Genomic DNA, 10,672 nt, shown 5'->3' with positions numbered 1-10,672 from the left:
TTTTAAGTATATTGAGTTCGTTTTTTAATTTTTTAACATCTTTTTTACTCAAACCACCTATGGGCCGGGTTGAATTCCCCTCAAGGGCCGGATCCAGCTGGATTGAATCCAGCTGTTTGAAACAATGGATAAACATAACGTTTTGCAGTAAATAACTTGCATTATGTTCTATCATTGATAAACAGTTCACTATAAACCAAAACATGTATGACTTGTAAATATTAGTCATTTAAAGTGTGTTTCATGGTTGCAAAGGCAAGGGACGTAAATGTCCCCGCAATTCAAGAATGACCGATCAGCAATGAAATGTCAATGGTGAAGGCCCCTTTGTTTTCCTGTAAATGCCACTGGAAATTGGTTAGTAATTGTTTGCTTTGAATACAATGTCATAGTCTATTGGACACAAAAAGCAATGTTTTAAGTGAAAGATAAGTGCAGTAAATATAAAAAGACGAAATTCAAAAGCCATTTCCTGGTTGCAAGTTTATTAATAGTTTGCCTAATTTCAGTTTAGGTGAAAAAAACAAGGAAGTATATAAACTCTCTAAACCGCTGTGAAATATCGTTTCCATAATCAAAAATATTGTATTTTCAGCTGTTTGAAGCTGGTGTACAAAACCGAAATTAAAAGAAGCAAAAACAACAAAAGGAAAAGGAAGCATAGAAATAGTGACATAGAACATATATACCATAGAACAGCTCTATCGCTTCTTATACTTGTTTTCAATTAGAATGACAGATCTATAACTCACATTTCTAAGTTAATTATGTTGGGTCGCGCAAAAATTACATATTGCAGCTTAACTTTTAAACAGACCATGTAGCAGCTGTTGTAGCTGTGTGCGTTGGGAAAACCTAGTAACGCGCTTGGTGCTGGAAGGAAAGCCCTGAACAACAACGTGTGGCGCTTGGTAACACTTCGGCACCATGGACAGCGCAGGTGCTATATGCACTGAAAATAGCACTGGTCGGTGTAGAGCCGTCTCAATAGGCCCACAGTTCGCCAGGTTGGAAAGTCTGAAACTCAACACCAGCATATTGCTTAGAATAGGTTCACAGTTCAATGTATTACAAGGAGATTTTCTAAAATCCCTATTTCTACGTTTCAAAAAGCCCTCTGCAGATTTGTTTCCCCCCCTGCTTAAAAGAACAAGCAATACTGAAAGTGTATCTGGTGGGCTGTGAATTAGTAGTGCGAGTAATCTCCCCCTTGCGGCACCATGGCGTCTCGTGGGGGATCATTATTCTCCGCGTGGTAAAGTGGTGGGTTGGGAGGCAGTTCTTAATGATTTCTGTAGACTTCAAGAAGGCTAGACAATTATATGAGCTCATATAATCTATAAGAGCTAATAACTCATGACTTTAGCATTAATTGCAATTAGTTGAATGTTTTGGTTGGTGATTCATACCTTTACTAACGTTTTAATATATTGACAGTGAAGTGTATTATATGCCTGCCTGAGTAGTTGATAATTTTAGTAGATAGGTGTTAATTAAGTGTTTAGAAGAGCGACAATCCTATCAGTAAAGTGTGATATCAAACATATTTTAAGCCAAAAATAATATATTTTACTTCAGAAACAAGAGCAGGGCTAATTATGAATCTCAGGTTTCAGCATTAATGAATTATACGTCTAACTTCCTTACTCCGCAAAGTCAAGGTGAATTTGCATCACAAGGTAACATTATCCCCCAGGCTATTTAATCGTGGCACTCAAAATAGCCAAACGGGATTATACAGTAATAGGGCAGATGTGCCAAATTACATCTCTCTCCCTCCCTCCTTCGGTCCCGCTCCCATCCAAAGGACTAACACCCCTCAACGCCCACGCCCCCCCATCTCCCCCTTTTCGTCGCTGATTTGAATAGCCGGACTCTGCAGCGCGCATCTGGGCTCTTTTGTTCAGTAGCGCTTGGCTTCTGGGGAAGTGAGCATCGTTCTCACTCGGATCACTTATTGTCTGCCTCTCTTCTCTCTGCGTGATAGGATGGACACCAACTAGGCTATACACTGAGAGATATCCTGTTTTTGTCTTTTGGACCTCTCCTAAACCCGATTCGTTCGTTTTTTTCCTGCACTTTATACAGTTTTGGTGCGGCTTGATGGTTCACCTCTGACTGTGGCTCGCAAATAACCGAACACCTGCAACGGATCAGACCAACGTTCCTCAGGCGGTATCGCTCTACATTCCTGAGGACTTGACAGAGACACCAGAGCAGCCCACCTCCTAAAAGGTGAGAACAATGTGTATTACTGTTAAATAGCCTATTCTAGTATGTTACATTACGATTAGTCTTTTTGGAGTCGCTTAATAGGAAGCTGGAGAAACCGCTATCTTGGTTCGTCGTTATCATGTAGAATAGTCTACAGTAAGTAGCTCAATAAGGATTAGGATAGGATATCTGCACAAGACAAAACGAGCTATATGGACACGCATTTTCTACCGCTGTATTTAAATGTTAGGCTATGCATGTCTTGAAAATGCTTCAGTATTTAGTTTTCCATGTGAACATTGGCCTATCACCACACTCATGGTCCCCCCACACTTGTATTTGCTGCCTTAGAGCTAGGCTATCTCATTTGAATTACTAAATTGTCATCATGGTTTTAATTTCAAATGTAATTTTATTATAAAAAGTTTTAGCCATGCTTTTACATGATTTAACCCTTTCCAATCATGTTATAACATATGTAGAATCATTGTTGATACCACAATTAGCCACTCTTAGCTAAGAGGAAAAGTTGACTGAATGATATTTGAAGACTGATACTTGTTATCATTTAACTGTCATGTGTGAATAATCTCTGCTTTGCGTGATGTTGTGGTCTGCAAAGTCACCGCCATCACCACGGTGCGACAGAAAATGTGTTAATGTGTTTAAGTGTGACACATTTAGAGCAATTTAAGGGGATGTTTTAATAGCTTATCGGCTCTCTTATAAAGCCACTTAATTGTTGACGAGTCAATTAAAAGAACATCGACCTTGACGAAACCAACCGGATGAGAATCTGAGCAAGTTTGAGTAGAGTAGAAATTCTGAGTAGAGATTCTAGTCTTTCATAAAACCGAGACCCTCCATTTAGTATGATATGGTACCTTTTGTATGGTATGTATTCATTTGTGGATGTCCATCATCCATTTAGTATGATATGGTACCTTTTGTATGGTATGTATTCATTTGTGGATGTCCATCATCCATTTAGTATGATATGGTACCTTTTGTATGGTATGTATTCATTTGTGGATGTCCATCATCCATTTAGTATGATATGGTACCTTTTGTATGGTATGTATTCATTTGTGGATGTCCATCATCCATTTAGTATGATATGGTACCTTTTGTATGGTATGTATTCATTTGTGGATGTCCATCATCCATTTAGTATGATATGGTACCTTTTGTATGGTATGTATTCATTTGTGGATGTCCATCATCCATTTAGTATGATATGGTACCTTTTGTATGGTATGTATTCATTTGTGGATGTCCATCATCCATTTAGTATGATATGGTACCTTTTGTATGGTATGTATTCATTTGTGGATGTCCATCATCCATTTAGTATGATATGGTACCTTTTGTATGGTATGTATTCATTTGTGGATGTCCATCATCCATTTAGTATGATATGGTACCTTTTGTATGGTATGTATTCATTTGTGGATGCCCATCATCCATTTAGTATGATATGGTACCTTTTGTATGGTATGTATTCATTTGTGGATGTCCATCATCCATTTGTATGATATGCTATGAATTACAATTCGTATGATATGTTACAACTTGTAATTTGTATAATATGTTAGGAATTTGCAGTATGTATGATATGTTACGAATTCCAATTTTATGAGATTTACATTAGCTAGGTGGCTACTGCTAACATTAGCTGCGTGGCTAAAGTTAGCTAGGCTAGTAGTTAGGATTGGGGATTAGGAGTTAGGTTAAAGAGTTAAGATTATGGTTAGGGGAAGGGTTATGTTACATTCTAAGTAGTTGCAAAGTTGCTAAAATGCTAAAGTTGTCCATAATGGGAATCGAACACACAACCTTTTGGTTGCTAGAAGTTTGAGTTATACTCCTACCCATCCACCCTGACCAACCACCCTCCTCTCGTTTTGGCCTTAAAGATGCACTATGCAGAATTCACTCTGACCATTTTCTGGTTGCAAAAATTCTAATAGTTTGCCTAATTTCAGTTTTTGTGACAAAACAAGCAAGTATAGTGTAAAGAATCATTGTACCACCTTAACAGCTGTGAAATGTATTTTCCACAACCCAAAATATTGTATATTCAGCTTTTTGTAGCTGGTGTACAAAACCGAAAGTAAAAGATGCAAAAGCGAAAGCGAAAATGGGAAGCATAGAAATAGCGCACATAGAACAGATATACCGCGTCTTGGACTTGCTTTCAATGAAAATGACATCTATAACGCACATTTCTATATGAATTTGGTCCAGTCGCCCCAAAAAGTTACATATTGTATCTTTAAGTGACCTTCTGTCCTATGTAACCATACCAAATGTAACATACCATACTAATTTGGGTGTCCCGAATTCACATTTGCTATGCTACGTCTAGTCTATGACAACAGGCTGTGTGAAGTCGACTACCAGGGAGCCCTGTCTGTAAATCCTGAAGCAATGACAACTAGCTAGCCGAAATGGAACCCGAGACGTTATCTTTGATGGCACTCTGTCAAACATGGCTGTGTGTTGGCTGGCTGTGTGTTTGTATACTTTTTGCTGCCTGAAAACAAACAACTCCTGTCTCCTGCTCAAACTGATAAAAGTGCGTGCCCGAGTGCTGGTGGAGGTTGTTGCGTCAGACTCCAACATGCCTTTGCGTCTGACAAAGATATGATGCAGCTGAACAGCATAGGCTACATATGTATTTTCAGTGTTATATTTTCAAAGCGTGTCAGAAAGAGAAAGCGCCAGAGGCAGGAGGGATATGCTGGTTGATAGACTGTAGGGAGAGGGGCCTTGTCACGTAGTGACATTGGGGACATCAAAACACCTCAACTGCTGTGCTATTATTTTTTCCCTTCACTTGGTTGAGCAGTCATATGTGTACATGTGCGCATGGAAAATCGTTCCGCCCTGTCACTGACCCGTGTTGGGGGCCATCAGTTCCCTGTGTTTCCTGGGTGGCACCTGTGGAAACTGGAACGATCCCTAAAAAAAAGATGATGAGCTCTAATCCTGTTAGTGAGACAGGCACCGATCTATCTATCTCTCTTGTCACTGTCTCTCTCTCTTTCCTCTCTCTGTCTCGCTCTTTTTTTCTGTCTTTCTCTCTCTCTCCATCTCTCTGTCTTTTAAATCGTATCTTCCATTGTCTCTCTGTCTCTCTCTCACTCTCTTTCTCTCTAAATTCAGTTTCAGTTCAAATGGCTTTATTGTCATAGGAAACAAAGCAAGTGAAATAGACAAGAAGTAAAAGGGAAATAAACAATACAAATTTCAACATTAAAACAGTAAACATTACAGTAAGCATTACACTCACAACAGTTTCTAAAGAATATTGTCATTTCAAATGTTATATTACTGGGAATGTTGTAACAATGTGCAATAGTTGACGTATGAAAGGGAAAATAAATCAACATATGTAGGTTGTATTTACAGCGGTGTTTGTGTGTTTGTACTCCACTTGTTGCCCTTTTCTTGTGGCAACAGGTCACACATCTTGCTGCTGGGGTTCCACACTGTGGTATTTCACCTAATAGATAAATCAAATCAAATCAAATTTTATTTGTCACATACACATGGTTAGCAGATGTTAATGCGAGTGTAGCGAAATGCTTGTGCTTCTAGTTCCGACAATGCAGTAATAACAAGTAATCTAACTAACAATTCCAAAACTACTGTCTTGTACACAGTGTAAGGGGATAAAGAATATGTACATAAGGATATATGAATGAGTGATGGTACAGAGCAGTATAGGCAAGATACAGTAGATGGTATCGGGTACAGTATGTACAAATGAGATGAGTATGTAAACAAAGTGGCATAGTATAGTATAAAGTGGCTAGTGATACATGTATTACATAAGGATACCGTCGATGATATAGAGTACAGTATATACGTATGCATATGAGATGAATAATGTAGGGTAAGTAACATTTATATAAGGTAGCATTGTTTAAAGTGGCTAGTGATATATTTACATCATTTCCCATCAATTCCCATTATTAAAGTGGCTGGAGTTGAGTCAGTGTCAGTGTGTTGGCAGCAGCCACTCAGTGTTAGTGGTGGCTGTTTAACAGTCTGATGGCCTTGAGATAGAAGCTGTTTTTCAGTCTCTCGGTCCCAGCTTTGATGCACCTGTACTGACCTCGCCTTCTGGATGATAGCGGGGTGAACAGGCAGTGGCTCGGGTGGTTGATGTCCTTGATGATCTTTATGGCCTTCCTGTGACATCGGGTGGTGTAGGTGTCCTGGAGGGCAGGTAGTTTGCCCCCGGTGATGCGTTGTGCAGACCTCACTACCCTCTGGAGAGCCTTACGGTTGAGGGCGGTGCAGTTGCCATACCAGGCGGTGATACAGCCCGCCAGGATGCTCTCGATTGTGCATCTGTAGAAGTTTGTGAGTGCTTTTGGTGACAAGCCGAATTTCTTCAGCCTCCTGAGGTTGAAGAGGCGCTGCTGCGCCTTCTTCACGATGCTGTCTATATGAGTGGACCAATTCAGTTTGTCTGTGATGTGTATGCCGAGGAACTTAAAACTTGCTACCCTCTCCACTACTGTTCCATCGATGTGGATAGGGGGGTGTTCCCTCTGCTGTTTCCTGAAGTCCACAATCATCTCCTTAGTTTTGTTGACGTTGAGTGTGAGGTTATTTTCCTGACACCACACTCCGAGGGCCCTCACCTCCTCCCTGTAGGCCGTCTCATCGTTGTTGGTAATCAAGCCTACCACTGTTGTGTCGTCCGCAAACTTGATGATTGAGTTGGAGGCGTGCGTGGCCACGCAGTCGTGGGTGAACAGGGAGTACAGGAGAGGGCTCAGAACGCAACCTTGTGGGGCCCCAGTGTTGAGGATCAGCGGGGAGGAGATGTTGTTGCCTACCCTCACCACCTGGGGGCGGCCCGTCAGGAAGTCCAGTACCCAGTTGCACAGGGCGGGGTCGAGACCCAGGGTCTCGAGCTTGATGACGAGCTTGGAGGGTACTATGGTGTTGAATGCCGAGCTGTAGTCGATGAACAGCATTCTCACATAGGTATTCCTCTTGTCCAGATGGGTTAGGGCAGTGTGCAGTGTGGTTGAGATTGCATCGTCTGTGGACCTATTTGGGCGGTAAGCAAATTGGAGTGGGTCTAGGGTGTCAGGTAGGGTGGAGGTGATATGGTCCTTGACTAGTCTCTCAAAGCACTTCATGATGACGGATGTGAGTGCTACGGGGCGGTAGTCATTTAGCTCAGTTACCTTAGCTTTCTTGGGAACAGGAACAATGGTGGCCCTCTTGAAGCATGTGGGAACAGCAGACTGGTATAGGGATTGATTGAATATGTCCGTAAACACACCGGCCAGCTGGTCTGCGCATGCTCTGAGGGCGCGGCTGGGGATGCCATCTGGGCCTGCAGCCTTGCGAGGGTTAACACGTTTAAATGTCTTACTCACCTCGGCTGCAGTGAAGGAGAGACCGCATGTTTTCGTTGCAGGCCGTGTCAGTGGCACTGTATTGTCCTCAAAGCGGGCAAAAAAGTTATTTAGTCTGCCTGGGAGCAAGACATCCTGGTCCGTGACTGGGCTGGGTTTCTTCCTGTAGTCCGTGATTGACTGTAGACCCTGCCACATGCCTCTTGTGTCTGAGCCGTTGAATTGAGATTCTACTTTGTCTCTGTACTGGCGCTTAGCTTGTTTGATAGCCTTGCGGAGGGAATAGCTGCACTGTTTGTATTCGGTCATGTTACCAGACACCTTGCCCTGATTAAAAGCAGTGGTTCGCGCTTTCAGTTTCACACGAATGCTGCCATCAATCCACGGTTTCTGGTTAGGGAATGTTTTAATCGTTGCTATGGGAACGACATCTTCAACGCACGTTCTAATGAACTCGCACACCAAATCAGCGTATTCGTCAATGTTGTTATCTGACGCAATACGAAACATCTCCCAGTCCACGTGATGGAAGCAGCGTTGGACAGACCTCAGCGTGGGAGCCTCTTGTTTTAGTTTCTGTCTGTAGGCAGGGATCAACAAAATGGAGTCGTGGTCAGCTTTTCCGAAAGGGTATGAGAGATATGAGAGTTTATTAGGATTGGATTTGTTTTCAAATAATTTATTGGTCTGTGTAATCTGAGGTAAATATGTGTCTCTGATATGGTCATACAGTTGGCAGGAGGTTAGGAAGTGTAGCTCGGATTCCACCTTTTGTGGGCAGTGAGCACATAGCCTTTCTTCTCTAGAGAGCCAGTTATGCCGATGGCGGTCTCTCTCGATAGCAAGGCCATGCTCACTGAGTCTGTACATAGTCAAAGCTTTCCTTCATTTTGGATCAGTCACGGTGGCCAGGTATTCTGCTACTTTGTATTCGCTGTTTAGGGCCAAATAACATTCCATGCTCTGTTTTTTGTTTTTTGTTTCTAATGTGTCAAATATTTTTTGTTTTTGTTTCCTCATGATTTGATTGGGTCTAATTGTGTTGCTGTTCTGGGGCTCTGTAGGTCTGTTTGGGTTCGTGAGCAGAGTCCCTGTACCAGCTGGCAGAGGGGACACTTCTCCAAGTTCATCTCTCTGTAGGGTGAGGGCTTTGTTATGGAAGGTTTGAGAATCACTCATATCAGTTATCCCTCTCTCTCTCTCTATCCCCCCCTCTCTCTCTCTCTCTCTCCAGGTTGAAAGGCTAGCTTGCTGACACCACTAAACTAACCTCAATAAAGGTGTTCTATGGCACTGCTAATTCGGTTGCTGCTCCATTTTTCTTCTTTTCACCAATGCATAACAGAGAGTTAGCGGCACACTGCTCCACGGTGGCTGTTTTCCAAAGATGCCAACGAGTGCCAAAAGCTGCTGAGAAATACTGTCATCACAAGGGGCTGAAAAACAGATTGGGGAGAATTCACAGTATTATCTGCTTTTGCATGGGTTGATTCGCTCCGTCTTTCAATAATGTGCCGCCCTGCTCGGCTGCTCACAGCTTAGCACCGACACTTGTAGCGAGCGACGTGAACGCAGAGAATTCAATTTTGCACTTGAGTAGCATCCTTGCCAATGAAATAGCGTTTTTTTTAGGTTTCACTCATGTAGTAAATTAATATTGACTTAATGAAGCAGCCTCTGGCTGTTGAATTAACAAAATCACTCCCAAACTTTTTCTTAGGAACATGACAAACTGCAGGGTATCCAAATGGCTGCAGAGGGTTCAGATGGTCAATGGTGCCGGTCAGAATTCCTGCTGAAAGCAATACCCCATTCATACATGCAGTACAAAATGGTGCTTATTATTGGTTGTGGTGGGATAGGGCGTTATGCCGACAGGCACAAAGACTAATTTAGAGACTTAGACAGCCCTGATCCAATTAATCAGTGCAAATGCTCACAGCAGCCTCCATGTAACATTAATTCTGTGAGTGTGTTTGTTTGTGTGTGTGATCACTGTGCATGTTTGTGTACGTGTGTGTCTGCATACTCATGTGTGTGTGTGCTGGGGGCACATAGCCTTTCACATAATGCCACTTTAAGAATATTTACACATCTCGCATTACTCATCTCATATGTATATACTGTATACTATATCCTTCACTATCTTTTCTTTACTATCTATTACATCTTAGCTGCTCTGTCACTGCTCATCTATATATTTTATATTTATATATTCTCATCCCATTCTTTTACTAGATTGTGTGTATTATGTTTTGTTGTGGAATTTGTTAGATATTACCTGTTAGATACTGCTGCACTGTAGGATCTAGAAGCATAAGCATTTCGCTACACTCGCAATAACATCTGCTAACCATGTGTATGTGACCAATAAAATTTGATTTGATTTGCTGCTCTGGCTTTTTGCCAGTCTCTCCCTCCTATTGCCAGAATCCCAGAGACGTTTCATCACCTTAATGAACGTGGGGCCTGTCAGGAGAATCTCAGGCTGTTCTCAAGCCTCTGGCCTGGCAGAGCAGAGTTGAGGTGTACCTGAGCTGTAGCAGGCTGTTGGCTTTCATTTGGCGTTAGCAATGCTCTGGCATTAACCACTTTGGCTAACCACAGTGTCAGGCTGCAGGCACAGATGTGCCATTGGCTAACCACAGTGTCAGGCTGCAGGCACAGATGTGCCATTTGCTAACCACAGTGTCAGGCTGCAGGCACAGATGTGCCATTGGCTAACCACAGTGTCAGGCTGCAGGCACAGATGTGCCATTGGTTAACCACATACAGACAAAGGCGAGCAGCCAACAAGGCAGCGAGGGGTTACCAGATAACTCTAAGCAGACACAGCTTGTGAATATTCATTGGAGTAACAGACCCCGAATGCATAATTCAATGTGGGCATTTTGCCTATTAAACACCATCAATAAATCATGACATCTAGTAACTGTTTTTCTCTTTTAATGTGGAGCACAAATGGGCTTCTTCAAAGATTGGGGATTGAATATCTTTCTCCCCTCTCTTACTTCGTGACCATTTTGGTTGGATGCATCCATGTTTAGTGATATGGCTCAGGTGGCGAATGA

The 10,672-nt window shown here is 42.2% G+C and overlaps 1 protein-coding gene across 1 annotated transcript in view; it reads left to right on the top strand.

The window, feature by feature from the left end:
• Window positions 1–1,852: 1,852 nt before the first annotated feature.
• Window positions 1,853–10,672, top strand: part of LOC110532063 (neurocan core protein) — a 265,380-nt gene continuing 256,560 nt past the window's right edge. The window contains exon 1 of the mRNA XM_036967166.2: window positions 1,853–2,235. The gene's annotated coding sequence lies outside the window, so the exon portion shown is untranslated. The remainder of the gene's footprint in view (window positions 2,236–10,672) is intronic.

Source organism: Oncorhynchus mykiss, chromosome 1 (genome assembly GCF_057628025.1).
Source record: "Oncorhynchus mykiss isolate SJ-2025 chromosome 1, ASM5762802v1, whole genome shotgun sequence".
In the NCBI taxonomy this organism is placed as follows: domain Eukaryota; kingdom Metazoa; phylum Chordata; class Actinopteri; order Salmoniformes; family Salmonidae; genus Oncorhynchus; species Oncorhynchus mykiss.
Note: the sequence above shows the minus strand (reverse complement) of the source record. Positions and strands in the feature narration are given on the sequence as shown.